The sequence below is a fragment of the Parasteatoda tepidariorum genome, chromosome 4, assembly GCF_982258835.1.
Source record: "Parasteatoda tepidariorum strain Cologne lab strain chromosome 4, Ptep-v5.0, whole genome shotgun sequence".
NCBI classification, from domain to species: Eukaryota; Metazoa; Arthropoda; class Arachnida; order Araneae; family Theridiidae; genus Parasteatoda; species Parasteatoda tepidariorum.
This window is the reverse complement of record NC_141758.1, coordinates 116105705-116132094: the sequence shown is the minus strand read 5'-3', so window position 1 is coordinate 116132094 and position 26390 is coordinate 116105705. Positions and strand designations below refer to the sequence as shown.

At 31.7% G+C, this 26390-nt stretch overlaps 1 protein-coding gene and 1 long non-coding RNA gene across 2 annotated transcripts in view; one reads left to right on the top strand and one right to left on the bottom strand.

Annotated features, from left to right (window-relative positions):
* The window catches only part of LOC147812596 (pre-mRNA 3' end processing protein WDR33-like), a 612260-nt gene that overhangs the window by 306713 nt on the left and 279157 nt on the right, over positions 1-26390 (bottom strand). The gene's annotated exons all lie outside the window — the stretch shown is intronic.
* Positions 773-20694, top strand: LOC147812602 (uncharacterized). The gene is made up of 3 exons (XR_015433459.1): positions 773-790; positions 5964-6088; positions 16678-20694. It is a non-coding gene; the product is annotated as an uncharacterized LOC147812602 (long non-coding RNA).

Genomic DNA, 26390 nt, shown 5'->3' with positions numbered 1-26390 from the left:
AATCACTATTTTAAATTAAAATTATGGTTTGTTAATTGAAACTTTTGAATAGTTAAAATATTCTTTAAATTCTCTATTTCATCTAGTCTAAATTTCAATCATGCATTTGTGTCAAAATGGTTTTGATGCATTCAAAGCTATGTATTATAAGGAAAAATTGTTTTAGGTAGTTAGAGCTTCTAAAATATTCTTGTAATATAGTTTTATTAATTTAATGAGTAAGCATTTATAAAGTATGATTAAGCATTTATAAAGTTTTTTTAGTTATGAATCAAAGTTCTTACAGTATATTTGAATAAAAATCAAAAAATCAGATTTTTTTTAAATTTTAAAAGAAAACATTTTAAAAAAATCACGTGCCCTGAAATAAAACTTTCAAATTAAACTTAAAACTGCTGCAACTTTAGTAAAATTGCTTTTGCTTATTATGTAGGAGTAGAATTGGTGGATGGAAATTTCTTTCAAACTAAATTTTCAAGTTTTAAATCAATAATGCCTCAGCAAAATTACAGTATTTTGTGCACCAAACTTGTTAGTCATGTGCAAATGCTCAGTTCAAAAGTTTCTTTTCTCACAATACTGTCAATAATCAATTTTTTTAAAAAAATTTGTCTAAAAAAGAAAAAAAAAAACTTGTGTGGGTTTTCATAATATTCAAATACTTTTCATTTCAGTGAGTTTTCAAAAGAAAGAAAAAAAGCAAAAGCGAGGGGTGACTTTCACAAACTTAGAGAAAAACAACAAATTGAAGATGATCTCAGAGGCTATTAGGATTGGATAACACAAGCTGGTATTTGAAACTTAATAACTATATGATTATGACTCTATATGAACTATATGACTCTTGGTTATCTAACGTTGAATTCAACTTACTTATTTATCCCAATACCATCATTACTAAATTTAAATGTATATTTCACAAAATAAAATTATGAAATTTTTTAACTATTTAATGAAACTGTTCCTATACAGTCGAATTTTCTTCTTATAATTGAGTGCGAAGGAATGCTTTCTTTTTATAATAACTGCTCATAAAAGTTTATACACTATCCAGACACCCGATTTTTATGGTGATGGTGGTGGGTGTTTCTCGTGGTTTGGCCTGTGTATGTTAGTTCCTGTGGTTGGGAAACATGAACTTTGAAATGGATGTGAACAATGCTGCAATCCCAACATTACGGCAATATTTCGGCCCAATTCTCTTCCAGCAGGCTCCATTCACACATCGGGGCTTGCACATCCGTGGTTTGACGAAATGAGTATTCAAAAACTGAACTGGTCTTCTCAGAGGCCCTATCTAATTCTCTTTGTGAGGAATTAGAACACAGATTACATAGCAAGTTATATCGACCCTCCTCACTGCAAGCACTCACTTCAGCTATGATGGAAGTCAATTCCTATCAAAAACTGATGGAAAGTCTTCCCAGACATGTGTATTATATATAATATGTGCCTCGGGACGTTTTAAGTCCATACAGTTGGGTGTCTGGATACTTCTGTCTAGATAGTGTTACCTACTTACTAAATTATAAATATAGTATTTAGTTTTTCTTTCTGTGTAAAAAAAGTAAGCCTTTCAACTGTTATAATTTCTCTTCCTTGTGTTGTTGTTTTTTGGATGAGACTCGTGGTCTGAAAAATATTGTTGTTTGCATTACTGCTTTTGGAAAAAGTTCCCACCCACAATTGCTGGATTTATGACTCATTTCTGTTGCCTTTGGAATCTTAAATGGATTTTTCTAAGAAAGGATTAGTTGAACTGAAGAGGTAGAAATTTTAGGAATCGCAAAAGTATTGCTTGCTAAAATCGGGGTTTGCTTGTTAAAAGCAAGCACATTTTTCAGACTGGCAAGTTCCTGCTCTATCATTCCACCATTAAAAAGAATTAAGCTAATTCGTTTTGAAAAGATAACAGAAACTGTCTTGAAACTCCTTGTTGTTTTAAACTTTATAACTACTTTAACTTTTAATTTAATTACTTTTTAAACTTTATAACTACTTTAACTTTTAATTTAATTACTTTTTAAACTTTATAATTACTTTAAGTACTTTATTTTTAAACAGAATACTTTCATTTTTACTCACAAAAATGATTTTTATTGGCTATTTGTGTTAAAACAGGGTGCGTAGCCTTTTTAAAAAGTGCTTAAGGGTGCTTATTTTTGATTTTCGTTTTTTAAAAGCCTTTACTTTAAAGGTGCTTTTCTTCATTAGGATTTTGTAAAAAGTGCTCAATTTTCTATCATTTCAAAATGGCGTTTTTTTCTTTGCTGTGTCCTCATAAATTTTTTTTTAAAATGACTTTATAAAATCTTTTGCTAAAAGTGTCAGGGGTGATTGCATTCTGGGTTTGTTGTATTATTCTTCCAGATCTTAAGAATTAGGAGTAGGCATATGATTTTTCTGGGGATGTCGTGGAATTCCGCGTTTCTCGTGACCATCAATTCTTGAACTTTCGCTAATCCAAAATTATAATCTGAGGAAATTTTCATGAATATCCTCAATCTAATATCAAACTTTGAAACCTTTGCTTATTCCAGCTAACAAGAAACTTACATACGCGTGATTCTTCCGCCGATTGATTCTTTTGCGGATTTTCACGTTTTTGAATATTTGAAACTGTGCCGGAATCTGCTAATATTGCAATCCCTACTCACATGGTTTGAAAAATCAAACATCGATTTTCGTATTTACCTAATTTAAAAGTTGCACATTGAGATTCGTATTCATGTGATTTAAAAATCGTACATCGCGATTGGTATTCACGCAATTTGAAAACCTAATGTTGCTATTCATATTAATGCGATTTTAAAATCCAATGTCGAGATTCATGTTAGAGAGATTTTAAAAATCCAACTAAAAAATTTATTACTGTGAAGGTGTGATTCTGCAGTGGTAGATAATTTAATTATAAATATTTTTTAAAAAAAATTATGTTAAATACAAAACATGTTTGATAAGTTAAGTATCAAGTAATGCATTTACAATTAAAGAAATAGTTTATAACATTCCTAATGGGAGTCAATACTAGATGCCCTTTTGGCCTTGTTTACTATTGATCTAAGTATTTTGCTATAATTAGTTAGCAGTCCTTAATTAACTTTTTATGTAGGTAAATTAAATTACATGCTTAAGGTAATCTCAGATCCTGTTTTAGGATATTTTTTGAAAGTCCTTTTATTGTATGAAATTACATTTGCAAATAATATGGTATTTTTTTAATTGTTGATTTGCAATAGCTATTCACAACTTTTAAGTTTTGTTCATCTCAGTTACGGTGGCACAAAATTTCTTTCTGAAAAAAATTCACAGTTTTTTTAATTTGAAAAATGTTTGAGATCTAAATTTTTTAGTATCTTAAAATTTGCTCCATCACTGCTTTTGTTTTGGCTTTTAAAACAGCAAAAATTTAAATTATTCTTTTATAATGATTTTAATTTAGGTGGAAAAAAAAACCTGTGGCAGAATTTTTTTCGGGCTTTCTGCGACATGCCTCTCTATTACTGATATCTTTATGCAAAATTCTTTTAAATATAAAAAATATACTTGTTAGTAACCGAAACATCAACTTAAATAATTTTTTTTAATTTTTAAATCTGATATTGTGGCAGATATTCTCGCATTTTGTATATGAAAAATACACTAATAATTTCCTTTTAAGCAATTTTGTTAATCATCATCACATTAAAAGAAAATAATAAAAAAGTTTTGAAATCCGTAGCAGTAACTATCGGGAAAAAAAGATTGAAGGCGAAATCAAGTGAATCGGTTTCTTCGAAAAAGGGTTACTAAATGCATGTTTTCATTTCGAGATTCAGTTGCTATAATAAATAATATCAAATTAATAATATAGGATTTTAAAAACTATGTGAAATCAAAATTAATAACTAAATAAAAAATATTAATAGAAGGAAAATTTCTGCTGAGAAGAAAACCAAAATTATTTACTTCCTAACAGAAAAATCTTTTTGCAAGAACTCAGTAATGTTCTGTGACATTGTCGCCACGATTCTGCCACAGGGGGGAAAAATATCACCCATTAGTATATTTTTAAAATATGTTACTGAAAATACAATCTAGTTAATTCTTACCCGAAAGATTATGTATCTTATGAAACTGAAGCTTTACTTTGAGTTTAAATCATTTAAGCTAGTTTATTTTATTTTTCTTGGCGGAAGATTCAAAATCAGTTTTAAAATGCACATAATTAAAGATAGGTTGCTTTCATATTTCTTATATGGTTTTTATCCTATGTAATTATTTAGAATTAAAACTTACTACTTATTCCACTTGACATTTTTTTTCTATTTATAATATGATATAAAACTTATTCAGCATTATTTTTGTTTAGCATCATTTATGCACTGATTTTGCTCTAGATGTTGGAAAATTCTGTTGATTTCATAGTATTTTGTGTAATTAAAATTTTTTACTTATTTACTATGAACCATGATCTTATTTTTCATTTTGCATTTAATAAAATTGTTATTTTGTTAATTGAATACTGTTCTATTCAAAAGTATCAAGGGGTATTTGTAGCTTTGTTAATTGTTTTAATAAATTACACAAAATATTAAATTAGTCTTAGACAATTGGAAGCAGGTTTCTAGAAATTCAAGAATTTAAAAAAAACTTTTTTTGGATGTTTCAAAATGATTTAAATTTTAAAATCATCCTTCACTCTTGTTTTGCATTAAGGGACTTTTGTTTAACAATTTGATTATTTTCTCTAATACAGTACAGAACCCGTTATCCGGAAATCAGAAAACCAAAAAACAGGAATGAAATTCATTAAAATATCCAGTTTTGCTGACTAATCTAAGTCTTTCCTATTTATGTTAATAGTTTATTTTTATGCTGTAATATTACTTAGTTTAATTATAATTTTAATTATCATTCCATTATTGTAATATAATTTTAATATTTTTCAAAAGCTGCATTTTCTGACCTGACAATCAATAGTTTATAATATATTAATTAAAAATAAAAGTTGAAATTTTTAAAAAAAAATGTCTTTACATTTTGTTACATTTGTTGTTTTTGTTACGTTAAATCTGATACTTTTCAATTTCATAAAGAAGCATTTCTGATGCCACAATTGGCATTACATATATTTCCTAGCTTTGGCTATGTTATTTTTCAATAAATCACCATCCATGGATCTCTTCTCATGATTCTTAAGGTCTGTTGAGAACAATTCAATTACTTTTTAATTTGTCTTTTGATTTGGCAGGTTGTGGTGCATTTGGTTTCCCATGGCCTGTCCTTATTAATATTATTATACAAAATTTATTTAACTAAAAGTCCTATGGATTAATTTTTGTATCTTGAGTACCAATTACTACCAAATAAAAGTTTTATTATAGTTTATGATCCAGTTTCCCTCTTCTACTGTTATTTTCATCATCCTGTTTTCATTACAATCTTCAATTAGTCAAGTATACCAGGCATCTTCCAACTTCACTGATTTTCGTCTCAACAGCATTATAACAAAAATGTCATAAATTAATTTGCTAAACACAAAATAGTCTTCTTAATTATATTGAAGCACATTCTTTTTATTTTATGTTCTTTCCATTTTCAGAAACTTGTACATTAGAGGCTGTTATGAATTATTTTTTTAGTGGTTGTAAACTAAATTAGAATTTTTAAAACAAAGTAAAAGTTTTTTAGAACTAAAAGTTTTAATTTTTTTTATTAAAGCGTTAGCAATCATCTATCTGATAGAATAGTATTTGTTTAAATTATTATACTTCGTTTTGTAATTCTTTTAATTCTAATTCATAAAATATTAATACATTACCCTTCCTTGCTTGGAAATTTCTTAGTAGTTGGAGTGTCTGCCTTTATTTTTTTGCTATCTTATGCCTCTATCTTATTTTGCCTCCGTATCTTTCTTAGTTATTCTTATTTTTATTATGAGTATGTTATTTAAAGAGTAATGTATTTTATGTTCATTGCAGTGTGCATAGCTTCAAGATCTATAGTAGCTATGTTTAACAGGCTTCGCTCCCAGACTGTCGATATCTTCATGTTGAGAGCTTCCATGCCAGCTCTACTCAATGGGGTGCTTTCACCATTAATCTCTGTAAGTCTTAATTTCATTTTGCTCTTAATTTCATTTTTGGAGAACAAGACTCTACTCTAAAAATGGTTATACTAAATGGTTAAATATTTAGTAGAGTAGGTATTATTATTTACTGTAATTTTGGAATCCAATTACAAATCTTAAGAGTATGCTGTGCAGCAGGAGAAATTCTTCATTGCAAATTCTCTTTCATCTACATAGTAGGGATGAGATTTTTTCGCTTTTGTTTATAGAATTTTAACCTTTTTTTTTAAATCAAAAGCTCAGATTCTCTAAAAGTTTAAGGTATTTTTAATAAATATTTCGCTTTTACTGGAATTTAAGTAGTTGGAATAAAATAATTATATTTATTTCCGAATTTCAAAGATAAACAGAAAATTCGATCTACGCAGCTGCCAACCCTTCCGTATTTGTACTTATTTTACCTATTTTCTCTTAAATGCACAGAAAATAAGATTTTTTTGTATTTTTGCCAGCCCTGCAGATAGCTGGTATTTTCTTAATTCAGACGTCGCTGCTTCCTGTTTGCTGGCCCGAAGGCAAACAAAATAATAAAAAAAATATCGGTTTATTTGCAGTGAAAATATTTATTTGCTTATTCAATTAATCTTGTAAATTTTTATTTATTATGGCTTAGAAAGTACAATACAAACAAGCCTTTAGAAATCCCAAGTTCAGAATCTACTAATATTTTGATTCTTTTTCACGTGATTTTAATATCAAACATCGATTTTTGTATTTACCTGATTTAAAAGTTCTGCATTGGGACTCTTATTCATGCGATTTAAATATCGTACATTGCGATTCTTATTTATGAGATTTAAAAATCCAATAGCCCGATTTGTATTTACACGTTTTTAAAACCCTATTCAGTGATTCGTATTCACTCAAGTTTAAAATCCAATGTCGTTATTCGATCATGCGGTTGTAATGTCAAACATCGATTTTCGTATTTATACGTGATTTTAAAATTGGACGTTGGGATTCATATTCACGCGATCTAAAAATTACACACCGTGATTTGTATTTTCAGCATTATTTGTATGTGTGTATATATATATATATATTCATTCTTAGATTTCCTCATTTTTACTCTCGAACTACTCTCATCCCAGTACATAGGTAGTTTAAAGTGTATAGGAAAGTAGTATATCTAGTGTAGTTTCAAATCTTAAGAAAATGTTTTCAAAATGCGTGCAAATAAGGACAGGACCACTTCTCCATTGTGTACTTTTATGTAATCCTTCTATAATTTGTTTGCATTTTGATATTTAAAAAAAAATTTTTTTTTTTGGAGGTTTAAAACTTCATGGTTTATATTAGGTTTACCTTAACACATTCATTCAACCACGCAACCTTTCACTATTCATTCAACCACAATCTATTTCGTCCCCCGTCGGTCCATAGTGTATGGAAAGCGCCGATCATTGGTAACCGTTAAACATTGCATCATTGGTAATAGTTAAAATATTTTTTAAATTCTCTATTTCATCTAATCTTCAAATTTCAATCATGCATTTGTTTCAAAATGGTTTTGATGCATTCAAAGCTATGCATTATAGTGAAAAATTATTTTAATAAGTTAGAGTTTCTAAAATAATGTTATAATATAATTTTAATATTAATTTAATTTTGATTAAACATTTATAAAGTTTTTTTAATCATAAATTAAAGCTCTTATAGTGTATTTGAATAAAAATTTAAAAAATCTGATTTAAATCAAAATAATCCGATTTTTTTTTTTAAATCAAAAAAATCACGAACCCTGCTTTTAAAAGTAAACACTGCCATGGAGGAAAAAACATTTGACACTTTTAGTTGGGGCTGGTATGAATGGTACAGAAAATTTACTGATTTTAGTTATTGGTCAAACAAAAAATTAGTGTATTTCTAACCTTCAACTGTTTAAGAAGTTTTCCCATTTAATAAGTTATTTCTTTCCCTTGAAAAACTTTTTAAGCTGGTTCCACTGTAGTTAATTTTGCTCTTATTATTATTGGTATAGAAAGTAATATAGAAATAATTCAGGGTTTCCACTCCTCAGGGAAAACCTGTAAAGTACAGGAAATTTTTAACTTTTCTTTACAAACTGCCCCCCAGGGGCACACTCTTGTGTGATGGGCACGGCGCACCCGGGGCCCCGAGCTGGACCTGAGCATTTTTCTATTTCTCTCCTGCGGCGGTCCTGTTTTGAGTTTCTGACTTTCATTATTTATTACATTGATCTAGTGAGCAAATATTTATGAGTTTTTATACTTTTGATTATGCATTATTTTTGTGGCATTAATATATATATATGTATATTTATTAATTATGTTTCACTTCTTCATTTGTATTATATTTATTCATTAAATTTTCACTCTTGTTGTGGTTGCCAAATTGACTGGTAAAGGGCTTTTCGTCTTTGTTTCGGTTTTATATCGAACTCTGATGGGAAGGAAACCACCCTCGTGTTCACCGTGCGTGGAGACCCGCGTCCCTTGAAAAGGGGATCCTGGTAGTTGAGGGGCATCTTGGTACCCCAACACACTGCTTTGGCCCCTGCTTCAGATAAACGGGAGGTGCATAGTGATCTGTATGCATCAATTGGCTTGTCACAAACGTCATCTGATGGCTTGGGTCAAGCCCGAGGTCACTTACTGGGCACCTCGTTAAGGGTGGTGGCTGCTTCAGGGGTGACTTACGAGCGTATAGCTATTGGCCAGCATCGGTGTTAATCCCCTAAGTTGGACTCCGTGGTGGGTGGTGTAGTTGATAGTGGAAGTTGATTATTTTTTTTCTATGGCTGAAAATAAACAGATGGTGTTCAGTTCCGCACACCGAAACAAAAGCGGAACAATTTCCTCACCTAGTTTCAATCATGCTAAATGCACAAATTACGACCCCACTGCAGCAAAATTTCTGATCTTAAGCTCTACAGAAAAGAAACTCTCGTCTATATCACCATTTTTAGTTCAAAAAGCACTTGAAGCAAATATTGGTAATCCAAAAATTGTCAAACAGATGCCATCAGGAGACTTGTTAATCGAAACAAATTCCAACAAACAAACAGCTTCACTTTTGAAATTATCTAAACTTGGAAACGTTAAAATCTTAGTAACCCATCACAATACTCTAAACATATCTAAAGGCGTGATCTCTGATAAGACGTTTCAATCACTCCCAATTTCTGAAATAATTGAAGGTCTCTCCAGTCAAGGAGTTATAGATGCTCGGCACATAACCATAAAAAAAGGTCTAGAAATGGTTACCACTCAACACATAATCTTAACATTCAGCACTTCTATACTACCTGATGATATTAAAGTAGGGTACTGAGAATGTAAAGTTCGCCCATACATTCCCAATCCTCTCCGATGCTTCAAATGTCAAAAATCGGCCATTCTACGAACAACTGCAGAGGAAAAGAGACTTGTTCTCGCTGTAGTGAAACCGGTCACACTTTCAAAACCTGTAATCAGCCAGAAAAATGTACTAATTGTCCCGAATCTCACTCTGCAAATTCTCGTCAATGCCCTAGATGGAAACAGGAAAAACAAATACTAAATATAAAAGTAATGCAAAACTTGTCATATTTTGAGGCCAAGAGCAAAGTTTTAAGCTCACAACCTAGACTTAATGTTTCATATGCTTCAGTGGTTAAAACTCCAAAAGCAACTAAATCCATAGGTATACAGACTGACAATAGTGAATCTGAACTTCGCAATAAAAAACGCACAGTATCACCCAAATGTCACTTCAGGAAAAAATTTTGAAACTTAACCACAAAGCCAATATACAAAAATATTTGCACCTAAGAAACGACTTTTTTAATAGAAATAAGGCATGCGGAGGTGTATCCCTCTTGATTTCAAAACGTTATCCATTTTCGTCTGTTCCCTTGAAAACTACCTTGCAAGCAGTAGCAGCACAAAATACATTTCAATCAAAACTCATCACAATATGCAGTCTCTACCTTCCACCAAATCAATCAATATCGCAATCAGATCTTAACAACCTAATAGCAGAATTACCAGAACCGTTTATAATCACAGGTGATCTAAATGGGCATAGCACAACTTGGGGCAGTGATACTACAAATTCTCGTGGGAATCAAATTGATACGTTAATAGACGACCACCAACTTTGTTTACTAAATACGGGTGAAAAAACACATTTCCACTTTCCATCTCGTACATTCCATTGATTTGACGCTGTGTTCACCACGTATTTATACCCTGTTGCAATTTTTTGTTTGGAATGACCTTTATCATAGCGACCATTTTCCTCTAATCATCAATATTTTAAAACCTGGGAATACTAGTACAGTGCATTTCCCTAGACTGCTAACACATTTAGCAAATTGGTCACTTTTTCAAGAGTCACTAACATTCAATGAAGAAATTGTTGATAACGGTAATATTAAAGAAGCTGCGCAACATATTACAAGCTCTCTTATAAACGCATCTGAAAATTCCATTCCACGTACTTCAACTAAAACATTCCACGTACCCAAAACCATGGTAGAACGAAGAATGCAGACAAACTCATAAAGCACAAAGACGACCCTGGAGAATATTCCGTCGATACCAAACTGTTGAAAATTTATTATTGTTAAAAAACCCCCGTGCACTCGCTAGGAAAACTAGAAGGCAAAGCCAAAGAGAATCTTGGATTAAATATATAAGTACCATAAATAACAATAAAAAAGCAAAAGAAATTTGGGCTAAAATAAAAAAAATATCTGGTCATTACAACCCTTTACTTATTATGCATCTTGAAGTAAATGGAAATAAAATAACAGAAATTTAAAAAATAGCAAATACCTTAGCCGTAAACTTTTCCCGAGCCTCTAGTACAGAAAATTATTCTCAAACTTTCCAAAAATACAAAACTCAAACTGAAAAAAATATACTTAGACCCTCTGTTGAACCTCATAATGATTACAATTCTCCTCTGACAATAACTGAATTAAAATCTGATATTAATAAATGTAAAGAAACATCTCCAGGGCCTGACAAAATTCACAATAGTATGCTTAAGCACCTCTCTGATACCCATTTGGAAATAATTTTAAAACTGTTTAATAGAGTTTGGTTGAATAGACAATTCCCATCAATATGGAGAAAATCATATATAGTTGCCATTCCTAAACCAGGTAAAGACCCTATACATCCTACTAAGTACCGACCAATCGCTCTTACAAGTTGTCTTTGCAAACTCCTAGAGAGAATAATAAACTCAAGGTTAATATATTTATTGGAATCTCGTTGTATTTTATCTAAGAGACAAAGCGGATTTCGCAAGTGTAATTCAACTATTGACAATCTAATGCTTTTAGAGATTGATATACGTTAAGCGTTTTTAAAAAGGCAACATCTTGTGACGATATTATTTGATATTGAGAAAGCGTATGATCGAACGTGGAGATACGGCATTTTAAGGGACCTTTTACATTATGACATTAATGGAAATATGTTTTATTTTATTCAAAACTTTTGAACAGACAGGACATTTCAAGTTAGAATGAATAACACTTTATCTGAAACTTTTAATCAAGAGGAAGGTGTTCCTCAAGGTAGTGTCATTAGTGTAACCTTATTTCTTATAAAAATAAACGATATTTTAACCATATTACCATCTACAGTGGACGGCAGGTTATTCGTTGATGATCCGCGGATCTCCTGTAAAGCATCTCATATGCACACTATCAAAAGACAATTGCAGCTCGCTATTAATAAATTATCCCAATGGACTGAGTTAAATGGTTTTATTTCTTTTACAACTAAGACAACGAGTATACACTTCTGTCGACGACGAGCTCCACCCCGATCCTGAACTGTATCTCAAAAGCTTCCACATTCCCGTTTTAAGCGAAACAAAATTTCTTGGTTTGATCTTAGACTCTAAACTCACTTTTGCATCTCATATTAAGCACTTAAGAAAAACCTGTGGACTTAAAATTAAATTTACTTAAAGTTTTGACAAACACCTCTTGGGGTGCAGATACAGATGCCATGCTCAAAATTTATGGGTGTATCATTCGATCTAAACTCGACTATGGTTGCGTTGTCTACGGATCAGCTAGAAAATCTGTTCTTAAATATCTTGACACCATCCATAATTCCGGCATACGTATAGCAACAGGAGCATTTCGCACATCACCCATAAAAAGTTTAAGTGTTTCATATCATGAACCAACTCTTGCTGAACGACGCAGTGAGTTAACATTGAGATACTATTTTCATGTCAAAAGCCATCATATACATTCCATGTTTTCAAATGTTACAACTCCGTTTTATGAAAGATTATTTAGTAACAGACCCTCTGCAATACCGACTTTTGGTTTGAGAGTAAGAAAGATTTTATCTGACCTAAACCTAGAAGACTTTAATATTTTACCTGCGAGCGAATTAAGACCTCCTTGGGACGTCATTTCTCTCCCAACTATTGATATTTTTAACAATCTGACAAAAGCACAAACTGCTGCTGACATTTACTTACAGCTTTTTAATTCACACAAAGAACAATATAGTGATTTTAATTCCATTTTTACAGATGGCTCTAAAGGCCTTGACCATGTTGCAAGCGCTGTTGGTACCCCTATCTCCACAATATCTGAAAAATTACATTCAAAATGCTCCATATTTACATCTGAATGCCATGCCGTTTATCTGGCTCTTCAATTTATTTCTTCTCAAAGGTTGAAAAAATGGATAATATATTCAGATTCAAAAAGTGTCGTAGTTGCCTTACAAAATAAAGAACTGAATACACAACCTATACAGCAATTTACTCCTAAAAGAATATGCCATAATTTTTTGTTGGATGCCAGGCCATGCAGGCATTTCGGGTAATGAAGCAGCAGATAAAGTGGCTAAGTCAACAAACAATATAACAAACAACTCACCTACACAGATATCAAAAATGCAATTGACAATGAACAGTATTTACACTGGCAAAATGATTGGGAACGAAACTGCTCCCGAATGTTCTCATTGTAGAGAATAGCTCACTATTAAATATATTTTAACCAAGTGTAACGAATTTAAAACACAGAGACAACGCCACTTTGGTTACTTTAATCCAACATTGACTTTATTAATTAGAGATAAACCGCACAATAACATTTTTAATTATCTAAGGGACATTGGTTTTTACAAATCAATTTAGCTTTAACTTATAGCAGAATGTTTCTTATAAAACAAGTTGTAAGTGCGGTATGGCCAAAAATTGCTTTTGCGCCAATAATACTTAATTAACTAACTTTACAAACTGAGAAAATACAGGAAATTTTGTTTCTTATTTTCATTTTTTAAAAAATGGTGACCACTCGGAACGCAATCTATGTCATATTTAAAGATGATATTTCAGCTATACTAAACTATTTAATTTGCTCTAGCATTATTTGTTTTAAATATGTTCAGCTGTACCTTTTTTCTCTAAGTTTCTCAGGTAATTAAATTTAGTATAGTACAATACAGCTAACACAAGAGTAAAGTGATTGTCTGTTTCATCTTAATATATTGTGTATAATATCTACAGGGAAAACACAAAGAATTGTTTTTTTTTTTTTTTTCAGATTAGAGTGTCAACTCTGTAATTGTTTTGTATTTTATTTAATAATTGTTAGAAACATTTTGAAATGTAAGGTATACAAATTTCTTTAAAGACTGTAATTGTATGTAGAAAGATACACACTTTGAGCAAAATCAGTTGAATAGTTCCTGAGGATTGGAATTTTAAAGAAGTTTTTATATTTGAAATTCAAATTTCTACAGAAATATTTGACCAATTGCATTCAAACTTTGTATTTTATCATTCAGCAGCGAACTTGCTTGTCTGATGGCCTACCATCCAGTTCACGGTGATACGTGAAGCCAACCACAGTTTCGCTTCAAAAGCTCTCTCCTCTCATCTTCGCAATATACCTTTAGGGGCCCACTGTGACCCCCCTTATTGGCCTATAAAAATTTTCTTCGGCAGCCATGTTTAGGGTCCGAGTTTGAAAAAACCTTGATATTAAAGTGAGCTAGCGGGTCTCGAAATTTGAACCTTACTCGCGCCACTTTATTTTTTCATTCTTTTTTTATTTATTCCATTACGCTTTCTTTGCTGGATTTCACACACAGAAAACACCCCATGCATGCTAGAATATCCAAAATGTTACAAAAGAAGTCAAAAAAGAGCAAATAAACTGATTTTCCAGGATAAAAAAAGTGCTGCCATCTATATGCTTCAGGAACAAAAAAAAAAATCCTGAATTTCCCCTCATAGGCCTATTTGTGTGGGCTTCAATGTCGGCCGAATTATGAAGAAGAAGTGCTAAGACACATATCTTAAAATTTTTTTGTCGTTTTCTGCTAGAATTGTATTTCTGACTTTCTAAAATGTTATGTCAATATAATGCAGTGTCAATATAACGTTTTTATCCAAATTAAAACCCGATATAAGATTCGCTCTCTACTTTGATGACGCCAAAAAAATCTTGAAAAATAAAACAATTTTTTTTCCGTAATAATTTTTTAAAATTTTTCTTCACTTTAAAAAAAAAAACTATTAAATATTAGGCCTACTGGAAAAATCTGCTCTGGAAAGAGTACGCCCCATTCTATAAGGATAAAAATGTAACTTCAGAGAAAAATAAATGGTAGGACATTTACCCTTAAATATATAGTTCAGATGAATTTTAGTTCTGCCAGATACTTTCATTACATATTTAAATAGGTATGAATATGCTAATTTCGCACCATATGTGATGTATCTCTTTAAATTTTTTTTATTTTCTCTTTTCATATCGTGAATTGTCACCAATTAAATTATGAAATTTTAACCCAGGCATTTAATCCAAAAGTTTTCCTCGTCAAATATACTTTAAGATGTTTTAACAATAGATATTTTTGTTTTGATTATCCTTACTAAAAATTTCGACCTGAAAAAGTATTAAACTTGAAAGCAAACATTTAATTACAAGCTTTTACCGTACAGAAATTCCCGCGAATGTTTCACATATGGTGTTTTTGTTTTAATTTTCTAGCTGTAAAATGCAGGGCTGCCAACTTTTTACACCTTTTGTAAAAAATTATTCTAGTGATAGCTATGTTTAATGCATTATTTTTATTCATTTAAACTTATTTTCCACACAACTATATATGAATGATTTAAAAGCTCATATGCAACGCCACTTAATTCCAACTCTTCGTGGTAAATGTTGGCAAAATTAGCGTAAATTCTGGAAGCTTTGCTTTTTTGGCTTTATAAAATATTTTGCGAAAAGCGTAGTAGCTGGCAGGCCTAAAAATATGAACTATAGTTAAGTCATTAAAGTTTTACCCAGGCATTTAAATATAAGCTTTAACCGTTTAAAAATTACCAGTACTTCCTTTACGCTTCTTTATTTTGTATTTTCTTATTAAGAATTCTGACCAGTATGAAATTTTAACTGCAGAATTTAATTACAAACCTTTACTACGTAAATAAATTTTATGAATATTTCATGAACCCTGTTTTAATGTTTCTCGACGCATTGTTAATTCTGAAAACTAATAATCAGATTTTTTTCTCTCCAGCTGGTTCAGGTTTTCTAAGGTCATGGGAATCTCTCTTAGTTGGAGGTGTTGGTGCAGTGCTGGTGAACATAGTTCCTCCTTACATGGACAAATACAGAATTGACGATCCTGTTGGCTCCGTAGCTGTGCATGCCATGGGTGGTCTATGGGGTATGATTGCAGTTGGATTATTCATTGATGATGATGACTTACTCAATCTTACGCACAGTTGAAGGGGACTACTGAAGGGCGGTGGCCTTTTTCTGCTGTGAGTGCAACTATTGGCATGTATTGCGGTCAGTCTCTGGAGCATGATCACTACATATCTTATATTAAAAGTAAGTTGAGCAACATGAAAAATTCAATGAAATTACATATTAGTAGCCAAAGCCATGATGAGTCAGAGGATAGAGAGTTCGCGTTCGAATTAGGTGACCCGGGTTCGAATTCCAGTGATGTTGGTCGATACGAATTCCGCATCCGGCTTGCACCGACCACAGTGCTGACGTAAAATATCCTCAGTGGTAGACTGATTATGAGTTAGAGTCCCCTTGCCTTCTGGCTAACCATAACAGGTTTTGGTGGTTTTCTTATCCATGTAACGCAAATGCGGTTTAGTTCTATTAAAAAGTCCTCCATGAAGACAAATTTCTCTCACTACTTGATCCAGAAGTTCCCTTGTCTTTCGGATGGGGTTTAAAATTACAAGGCTACAGAGTTGAACATTAGTTGGCGTAAACCCACGAAATTGGGTCGGAAGTTCAACGACGGTTATAAAAAGGAACAAATATTATAAAATAATAAGTGCAGTAATGTACCAAAAAATAATAAAGTGATTGCATTTCCTTTCATTAATATTTAATTTCTCATAATAATTTCATTATTAATTATGGTGAGATTTAGCATAATATAAAAATATTTTTGTTAATTGCGATTTGATTGCCCCTTTACTACCACTTTGGAAATTATCCTTGCAGAGAAAAAAAATTCGCAGTTATATTGTTATTCTTTTTTTTGTGCTTAGATTTGTTACAATTTTTTATTAATGATATTTGTTTTTAGGGAATCGATTATTTTGTACCAATTCGTCTGGCACCACCCGAAGAAATCCTTGGAGCAGATTTTGTTGAACACGACGTCCGCCACGAAGGTTATAACTAGGAAGTGATGATGACAGAATTGGAAAACCTGGGATTGAAACTCCGACATCCTCGAATCCACCCAGGAGTCAGTGAGATGATCATCTAATCCTACAGTACATAGAAAAAGTTCTCAACAAAAATGACACCTCAACAGTGGACCACCCTTTGCCTGACATAACATCTTCCTATCTCGACTGGAGAACATTTCCTTATAAGGAGCGATCGGATGGATGCTATTTATCTTCAATTATTATCTGTTTGCCATAATTGAAATACTTGAATTTTACAAGAAAGGATAACAGACCTTATTATTTTCAATGATATTAGAAATATGTGAGTTCTTGAAAAGATTCAGAGGTGAGCCACGGAAAACTGGCAAATATGTCGTGGATATAGTAGTTTTTTTCAACCGGTCAAGTGCGTATAACGAGAATACACGTCGTATAGACGTTTAAAATAAAAAATTACCATGGAGTAGTATCAAAACTCGGCATTTCAATAAAACACAACTAAAAAATTATTGGGTGATGTGTTTCCTTTTAATTACTCGTTTAACTGTTACGTATTATGTATGACGTGTGGGGGGGGGGACATGACCGGAAGTTAATAACATACGTGGTAAATACTAGCTATTTGCTCTAGGACAGGGGTGGCAACCTTTATGCACCAACGTGCCATTTTTCAAAAAAATTTTTAATGAGGTCATAGACGTGCCGTCAAATAATTTTGACTTGAGTGATTATTGGGAAAATAATAACGCTAAATACTATCAACTCAAAACTCTTTATTTACTATGAAAAAAACACATTTTGCAATGTCTCAGTTTTACGCGTAATTCAACTTAAAGTAACATCAGTGTGACATTTGTTGTTGCAGATTAGATGACAAATAACTTATATTATTAGGTTGTAAGATGTTAGTTTAAGCAGGACTATTATTTTTTTTTTGCTCGTTATTTATTGTTACCTTGTTTTTTATGGTTATTAATTGTTTTTTATTGGCATTAATTGTTAATTTTTTTTATTTGTTTTTGTGAATTTTAATTACATTTTTAATATGCTTCATAGTGAAATTTGTGATCGGTTGCGTGCCCAGAATATTGTGTAGCGTGCCATTGGTTCGCCATCCCTGCTCTAGGAGACTGAGTCCTAGACACACTCTGGTATTAAAATTAAAAATCCCAAGCTTTCGATCTCAAAAGTTCACATTCAGAGATGAAAGATCGTCAGAAAAGGAGTTGTAGCATAACCATTTAATTTATAGCTCGTGAGTTGTGTAAGAAGTGCTTAGAATTTTTTATTATTATCTCTAAATATACTTAGACTTGGTTAGAGTGCTCAGATGTCTCTATCTCCCATAGCTGCCAAGTGTACAGATTTTATTGGAACGGTTCCGATTTTTATGCCTTGTTTCGATAATACGATTTTGGGTCAAAATGTTCCGATTTTTCATCATAGCGTAATTTTTTCTTTTACTCTATAGAGCGATCAAGTCGCGTTATCACTTAGCTCCGCCTCTAGCTCCATTCGTATATTTGATGACGCATGTACGGGTCGCTTCACAGACACCAAGAGGAAATTTTAGCTTCCTGACTCCTTGTCTTTTACTTGCAACCGTATCGGTGTTGAATGTTTACTCAGAACGAATCTCTTCGATTTGAGTTTAGCTTTAAATGTTTTGCCACGTGGTAATTTGAAAAAAATTCGTCGAAGTCAGTGTTTTCGCGACAATTAAAGTGAAGAATTTGAATTCATCAAGAAAGGGGACACCGTACGCGTTATGTATTGCTTGCAATACAGACATTAGTATAGCACATGGCGGAAAGTGTGATATCATTTCACACGGGAAAACAGCCAAGCATGCTACCGCGAAAACAAATATAAAAAAGTCTGCAAAAATTTCCGATTTTGTGTCGTCCACTATTGATCTACAATCAATTAGAAGCGAACTATTATTCACAGGATTTCTCCTTAAACACAATATTCTGTTAGCTGCTGCGGACCATGCATCAAAGTTGTGTTGTGCGATGTTTCCAAATTCTTCGGAGGTAAAAAAATACTCTTGCGGGAGAACGAAAACTAGTTATTTGGTTCTAGAAATCGCAAATAACACTTCCGAGCAAATTATGAAAAAGCTGAAGACTAATGTGTTTAACATAGCGACAGATGGGAGCAATGACTCGTCGGACAATCAAATGTATCCAATTGTGGTCACATGTTGGAGTTATTGAGCTGCACTCTTATATCTTTGCCAGTTTTAAATGATTCGAGTACAGGTCAAAATATTGCCAATCTAATTTGTGCCTTTTTTTCTGAACACAGCATACCATGGGAAAATTGTTTATCGTTTTCCTGTGATAATGCCAGGAATATGATGAGGAAAAACAAAGGAGTTGGTGCATATCTCAAGGAAAATCATTATAATCTGTTAGCTTTTGGCTGCCTTTGTCATCTGATCAACCTGGGGGGTGAAAAAGGAGCAAAGACTTTGCCCATTTTATTTGATGACCTACTTATAGATATTTATTATTATTTTCATAGAAGTGGGAAACGAAAATTAGAATTTAAAAAATTTCAAATGTTTGACACAGAAGGTGGTAAAAAAATTCTAAAACATTGTGTGACAAGATGGTTATCCCTTGGTAAATGTATCACTCGCTTACTTGAACAATGGAGAAGTCTTCTCTTATATTTCAAAGAAGTGTGTTCTGAGAGCAAAGTAACTACAGATTTCTCACCAAAAATCTCGGCGTATGTAATACCAAAATTACAGAAGCAACAAACAAATGAAGATGTTCAAACAGAAGGTGAGGGGTCTAAAATAAAAAATACTAAGCGCAAGGTTTCCGATACTGCCCCAGTCTGTTCAAAAAAGATGAAATCTAAACAGAAAATGAAGTCAAATGATGGGTTTAAGCAAGGTTTAAAAACAAAAGTTTCTCAGGAGAACTTAAAGAAATTTTTAGGTAGAGGTGAAAGAATTTTTCTCGTCCTTAGTTCTAATTTGCATCATTCTTTAGCTTTCTTTCTAAAAAATGTCATTATCGTTTTTGAAAAATTCAACATATTGTTTCAATATGAAGAACCTCAGGTTCACAAAACAAAACGTGAACTTGCAAATTTTTTCACTGAATTATTAAGAAGATTTGTAAAGGTAAGTGTTATTAGCAGTTCAAACTCTGTATTTGATGTTAGGTATAACATATTTGAGAACCAAAAAAACGATGAGTAAGTTGTTGGCTCTGAATGCAAGGACTCCATTAAAGAACTCTAACAAAGAAAGAGCTGAAGAGTTTTTTTCTCATGTGAGAAAATACTTCTGTGCATCTTGTGATTATATAATTGCTAATTTCCCTCATAATTTCCCATTATAAGAACATGCTGAAATGTCTAAAAAAACTGAGAAGACATTTTCATCTGTGAAATATTTTATTGACTTATATCCCTCTATGCTACTTAAAGAAAATTATGAATCGTATTTTGATGCAGTTGATACTCTCGAGTCAGAGTTTCTGTCCTATCAGCTTGAAAAATGTCCTGAATCTACTATAAATAATGAAAGAGCTGATAAGCAGTGGGCAGAACTCTCTAAAGAGAAAGGTCCTCCAGGAAAACCAAAATATGCGAGATTATCACGGGTGATGTTAGGAATTTTAACATTTCCTCACAGTAATGCAGCCTGTGAAAGACTTTTTAGTCTAGTGCGAAAAAAATAAGACTGAGTTTAGGGGTAGCATGAATGCGTCTACTTTGCAGGCAATTTTGATTGCCAAGTCCCAAATGATTCAGCCTTGCTAAAGACAAGTGTTTGATGAAAAGTTTTTAAAATCAGCCAAATCTGCTACAACTGTAGCACTTAACAAGAATAATTGATTATTTTTTTATATGTGTTGATTGTCACATATGTTTGAGTAATAATAAAATATTTTGTTTTTAAATATGTTTTAAATTACTAAAATCAGCTATCCTCCTGTTTAATTAGTTTGTTGAATAAGAATAATCAGAAATCTTGTCTGTTGATTTGTATTATAATCAATAATAATTGTTACATTAAATCTTATACAGTTACAATTATACAAACATTTAGTGTAAACTTTAATGTCGCTACCGTGTGACGCGTTCCTATTTTTTTCCCTGGCAGGTATAGTGTATGTATGTGTGTGTGTGGCCGAAATCAGGAGGAATGTCGACTTTCACCAGGTGAATGTCCGAAATATTTGTTACATCCGATTTTATATTTATTTTTTCTTTGATATTATTATATTTATTCGATATTTAAATATCAGCTTTCGGCATACCGGTTAAATGCATACTAAGTAGTTGCTTGTGACCTTAAAAAGCATTGATGTAGGGCATAACGGGCAAATGTATAACGGACAAAGGCACTGAATCTTAAAAATTATTGATGTAGGGCATACCGGGCAGTCGCACTTAACTAGATCTCGTATATATTTCGGACTTTACCAAAGCGACTATGTGATTGTCAACAACCACAAACTTTGATCATTGACAGTAATATATGAACATACGAGTTCCTGATTGATTTTATTCCGCAACCAGCAGAGGATTTCAAATTTCGAGCTCAGCTGATTCACTTTCATTTCAATTTAGTCCTTTTAGAAGGTTGCCTTACACACGTCACATATTTTTTTAGACAATTATTTTGATCCACATACATGGCAAGAAATTGGTTACAATTGAACAGGGTTGCGGTATTGAAATGTTTTTAAGGTTTTAAAAACACAGATAAAAATATCTATGTCTTAAGTTCTATTATCTAAATAAAGTTTACAATTAATATGGTCCATAAGGAGTGCAAGATCTGTAGTTCAATGCATTTAGAGAATAAAATGTATAGAGGCAAAGGCTTTCAGGAACGTGACGTAGATGTTACATAGCTTATTGTTAGATTTAGTAATGATTTGTCAAACAAATGTTAAAATATGTAATTTTTGTTTTTTTATACGCAAAGAATAAATTCTTCTTAAAACCATTGCATTATCAAGGCTGTAATGTTTTTAAGCCAAGGCTATAGTGTTTATAATGTTAAGGAATATAATATCATTGATTAATAAGGATTAAAAAGCATATATTTTACCGCGGCTAGGAAAGTGACGCAAGTCAAATAACAGCAATTTTGAGGATTTGTCAATAAAAATATGTATGAAGTTTCCCATCAAGCTCAAAAGGTGTCTCATCTCTAGATTGTGTGTGCTCAATATTGTTCTCTTTTGGAATAAGTTTTATGGTAATCCTTAAGTTGATTTTTCTCTAATGCTGTTTTTTGATTTGTGTTACTTTTTTCGGCCGGTTGCGACATGTTCATAAAACAGGAAAGAGAGAGTAAAACTATGTTGTGTCTATTCGAATAATCTTTATCGAAATGATTTACATAATATTTGCAGAGTCTTCTTAAATTTTTAGAATATATAGTGCTTCTAGTGTTCAACCAAATACACGCAATTCGTAATAAACCAATTATCAAAATAAGTGAGAATATCTTTTCACCGAAAGTATGCAACTCGTAATAAAACAAACGTGAATATTTTTGGCTTTTAGTCTGAATAATTTTTACTTGACAAATGCGAAATTTCTAATGCATACCAGTGCTTACATTTCCTCAATCCAGGCATTTACAGGGCATATTTGTTGACCACTCTTTCAGGGGCACAATAGAACAGATAGTACAGAGAATGAAACAACATCCATGCCTTGCTCGGGATTCGAACCCAGAACCTTCCTGATGCAAAGCTATTTCCCTGACCCCTACACAGTCTGGTCTGCAATGTGAAATTTCTAAACATGTATATGTAAATGCTCAACTATCACCGAAGGGCTTGGACCAGGATCAGACTTTGAGTTTGGGGCACAGGGGGTCCTTGAATTTAGGATCCCTTTAAAAGAATGAAACGACCTCTATTTTTTGGAAATATCAAAGAAGCGTTATTGATTTTGCTTAGCGACTTGATTTAGATAATTTATCAGAAATTTTAAACATTCTTTAATTAGTTAAATGCTGTCTCACCCCCTCGACATTTTATTATTTTTTATTAATTTTTTTTAGTTTTAGTTGTTCAAGACGAACAAATGACGATTGTTATATTACGTTTTGAGAAGGAGATAAAAACAGCTTAAGGTGTATTTATATATTCGTAGGTCCAATCATAGTCTGAAACCTAAATTATCGACTGAACCCAGAGTCCGGAACTTATTGAATAAATTTAATTAGCAATTGTGAGCTTATTAACAAACAGAAGATTATTAATTATTTGGATAATATGTAACAAACCTAATTTCATTAATTATTTTGTGAATATAGCGAAAAATGAAATTTCTTCATTATATAGTTTTATCAATGTTAGTCAGAGCCTTTCTTATGGGTCCCCGGAAAATCAAGTCTCAATAACATTTTCTTATCCTAACTAATTTGTTTTAAAAAAAGAAGGGTTAGCAAGTGAGAGAGATGATATATTGAAAGAAAAAATTAGTTCAGCTCTCACCGACCATAATATATCGCGAAAGATACATTCTTGTAGAACAGAAAAGGTGATAAAAACAGAAAGAACTGATTGTGCTATACAGTTTAGGGAGTTATGCCAGTCAACAACAATGGAGCAATGTTTCTTCCTATTTTATGCTGCTTAATTCGTGTGAGAATAAAAACGTATCACCTCTATCAGTTTTATTTCAATTTCACGTAATAAGTTATTGTGAGTATTAATTTATTTCGCAAGTTTTTTTATTATTGTTGAACTGACGAACTCAAATGGCATAAATACGATAGACTGATTTAAAAGTTCAACTACTGCAATACGTTTTCCTTTCGAGAGTAATAATTTTAATTAGATGGCTTCACCTCTCAAAACGCGTAAAAAGTATGGCTACCTTAAACTTCTTATGCAAATAATTCATTAAAATTTGTAGTGGCGCACGTTCATTCTCCAGAATAAAATTATCCCACAGTGGACTGACTGATCGTTAAGACACGGTTCCCAGCAGATCACCGAAGTCAAGCATCACTGGCTACGGTCAGTGTGCGGGTGGGTCTCCACTTGGATCCTTAGAGGAGTAATTTAGGTAGAGAGAACCAGTCCCCCATCCCTCGTTGCAAAGAACATCGTCACGTGATTCCTGGACGATTTTCCTTCCAGTAAACCCTCTCCCCATTCTTTTCCTATGGAGGTGAATTGATGAGCTGTGTTTTTAACTATAAAGTTTAAAAAAAATGGTGGTATACTGCTGTGCATTTGGATGCAACGAAAAATTCATTAAAGGAGGACCTTTTACATTTCACAAGAAAGATTTTTATTCTTTTATATTCACTTATAAACATTTATTTTCTATTTATATGTTAGCACGTCAAGTTATGGAATGAATTTAATTGGTTTTTAACTAGCAAAATAGCAATTATTTTTTTATATTTTTATTTAAATTAATAGATTATAATGAAGTTAACATTGATAGGCATTTTCATTACAATTAAATTTCATATTGATACAAATATTCTGATATTTTTACTCCTTTTCTGATAAAGCGCGTGCATTGGATTTGGCGCATTTCTTTCACGCCAATGTTTGCAAACAGATCGCTTTAATTTTCGCTCTGTAACTTTTATTGATGCATTAAAATAATTTTTTGTAATAATTTCAAGCCAATTTAATTATATATATTAAATGATTTAATTATATATTTAATACATTTCATGCAAAAAAAAATTTTTGGATCAAAACTAAAATTATCTTTTAGAAATTCCGTTATTAAATAAAATTTATAAGCCGAAGAATATATTTCTTATTATTTTATTATATAGGAAAAATTGTTTGGATATTCATATTTACTTAGGAAGCTTTATATTTATTACTGTACATTTATTATTGAAGAAAATATTAACTAGGTTATTATAGGTTCTATTATTAATAATAGGTCCTATTATTAAATAATTGTTATAGGATTATAAAAGGTGTGGCTATTTATTATTATCATTATATGTATTTAGTTTTGATTTCGAGAAATAAAAAGGGAATCATTCTTTTTTTGAATATCAATAAATTTTTTTAATATAAAATTACAAGTAGCTGTCGAGAGCTATCAATGTTTCAAACAACTGGTAGACAGTATGTTCTTATATGGAATTTGGCAATACTTTTTTTTATAAATAAGATAAAGGGACAAATAACAAGACAAAAATTTGGTATTTTAATTTAAATACTTTCATCATGTTATGTCAACTCACTAAAATTTTAATTGTAGGCATTGGTTGAAATAAATTATTATCGCTGATAACACTGATAACATATTTTATAATTCATGTCAGAATGTAATATAAAAAAGACATGATGTATTTTTAAAAATTAAATGTATTTCCTAACTTTGCAAATTACATTTTATTTCTTTTTCCTTATTAAAATTTACAGATTATAAAGTAATGACTTAGAAAATATTTTGCATATCAAGCCAGATTGTTGTATCAAATGGATAAGATGATTTTCTTTAAACAAAGATTGACAATGAAAATATATTTCTTAGTTCAAGCCGTAATGTAATATAAAACAGAATGATAATGCATTTTTTTAACTATTTAAAATAAAATATTGATATCCAATTATTTTCTTGCTGTTCTTTAAATTCTATTGAAGGAGCTAGTTATTTTTTTTATTTAACTCTTATGACGCTTTGACAAAAATAATTAATACCTATAATCATTTGCAATTAGTTCTTTATATTTTAAATGCTTTCAAATGTATGTTCGATTCAAAAAATCATTATTTTTATGTCATTGTCTGGCAAAGTCATACTTAAAAAATATGTTATTAGCTTTATATGATTAAGAAATTAAAAGTAAATAATTAAATGTAGCACACATACTATAATGTATTTTTATTTGAAAGCTTATCTTTTACAATCACGAATAAAATTGGGAAAGCATTCAAAATAAAATAAAAGTGAGAAAAAATCTTTAGTACTCTTGAAAATATTCCTGTACGGTGCGACCGCCAGCTATGAATTTTTCGCCAAAATGGAAACCCCCATCTTGGAACAAGTTTTCAGAGCCCAAACAATAGACTAGCTCTCTCTACCCTAATATCTCCTCTAAGCTTGGATCAGCCTGCGTAAGGACCGAGGGTGTGCGGTATTGGTCCTCGTTAAACTGTGCTACCGTAAAAAGCTCGACTTCGCGTGCAGGTCGTCAGGCTACCGAAGCGGGGGTGCCATCCCCTCCGCAGAGGATCAAAATTGTGAGGGATGTTTCCCAGACCGTCGTCAATAACCCATTGTGCAGCTCTAGTACGACGTAAATGAACTACAACAACCAGAATAAAATTAATAAAAAGCGAAATGGCATGACTTAAAAAAGTATGAGTCATTTTGTCAATCACGAGCATTGAATCTTGCAGGAAATTGATTTTAATAATGTGATAGAAGACTTCGACTCTCAAAAAGCGTATAAAGTATGGCTGCCTTAAGCTGTCTTTGTAAATAGTCAGGGGCCCCGGGATGGGAAGTCTCTACGACCTCCCAGATTCTTACTATTATTCAAATATTGTCTGACTATTCGGCAAACTTACAAGATTTCATATTCTTACTTTTATTTTTTTCAAGAAACATAAATGAAATTATAACACGTGACTTTTTT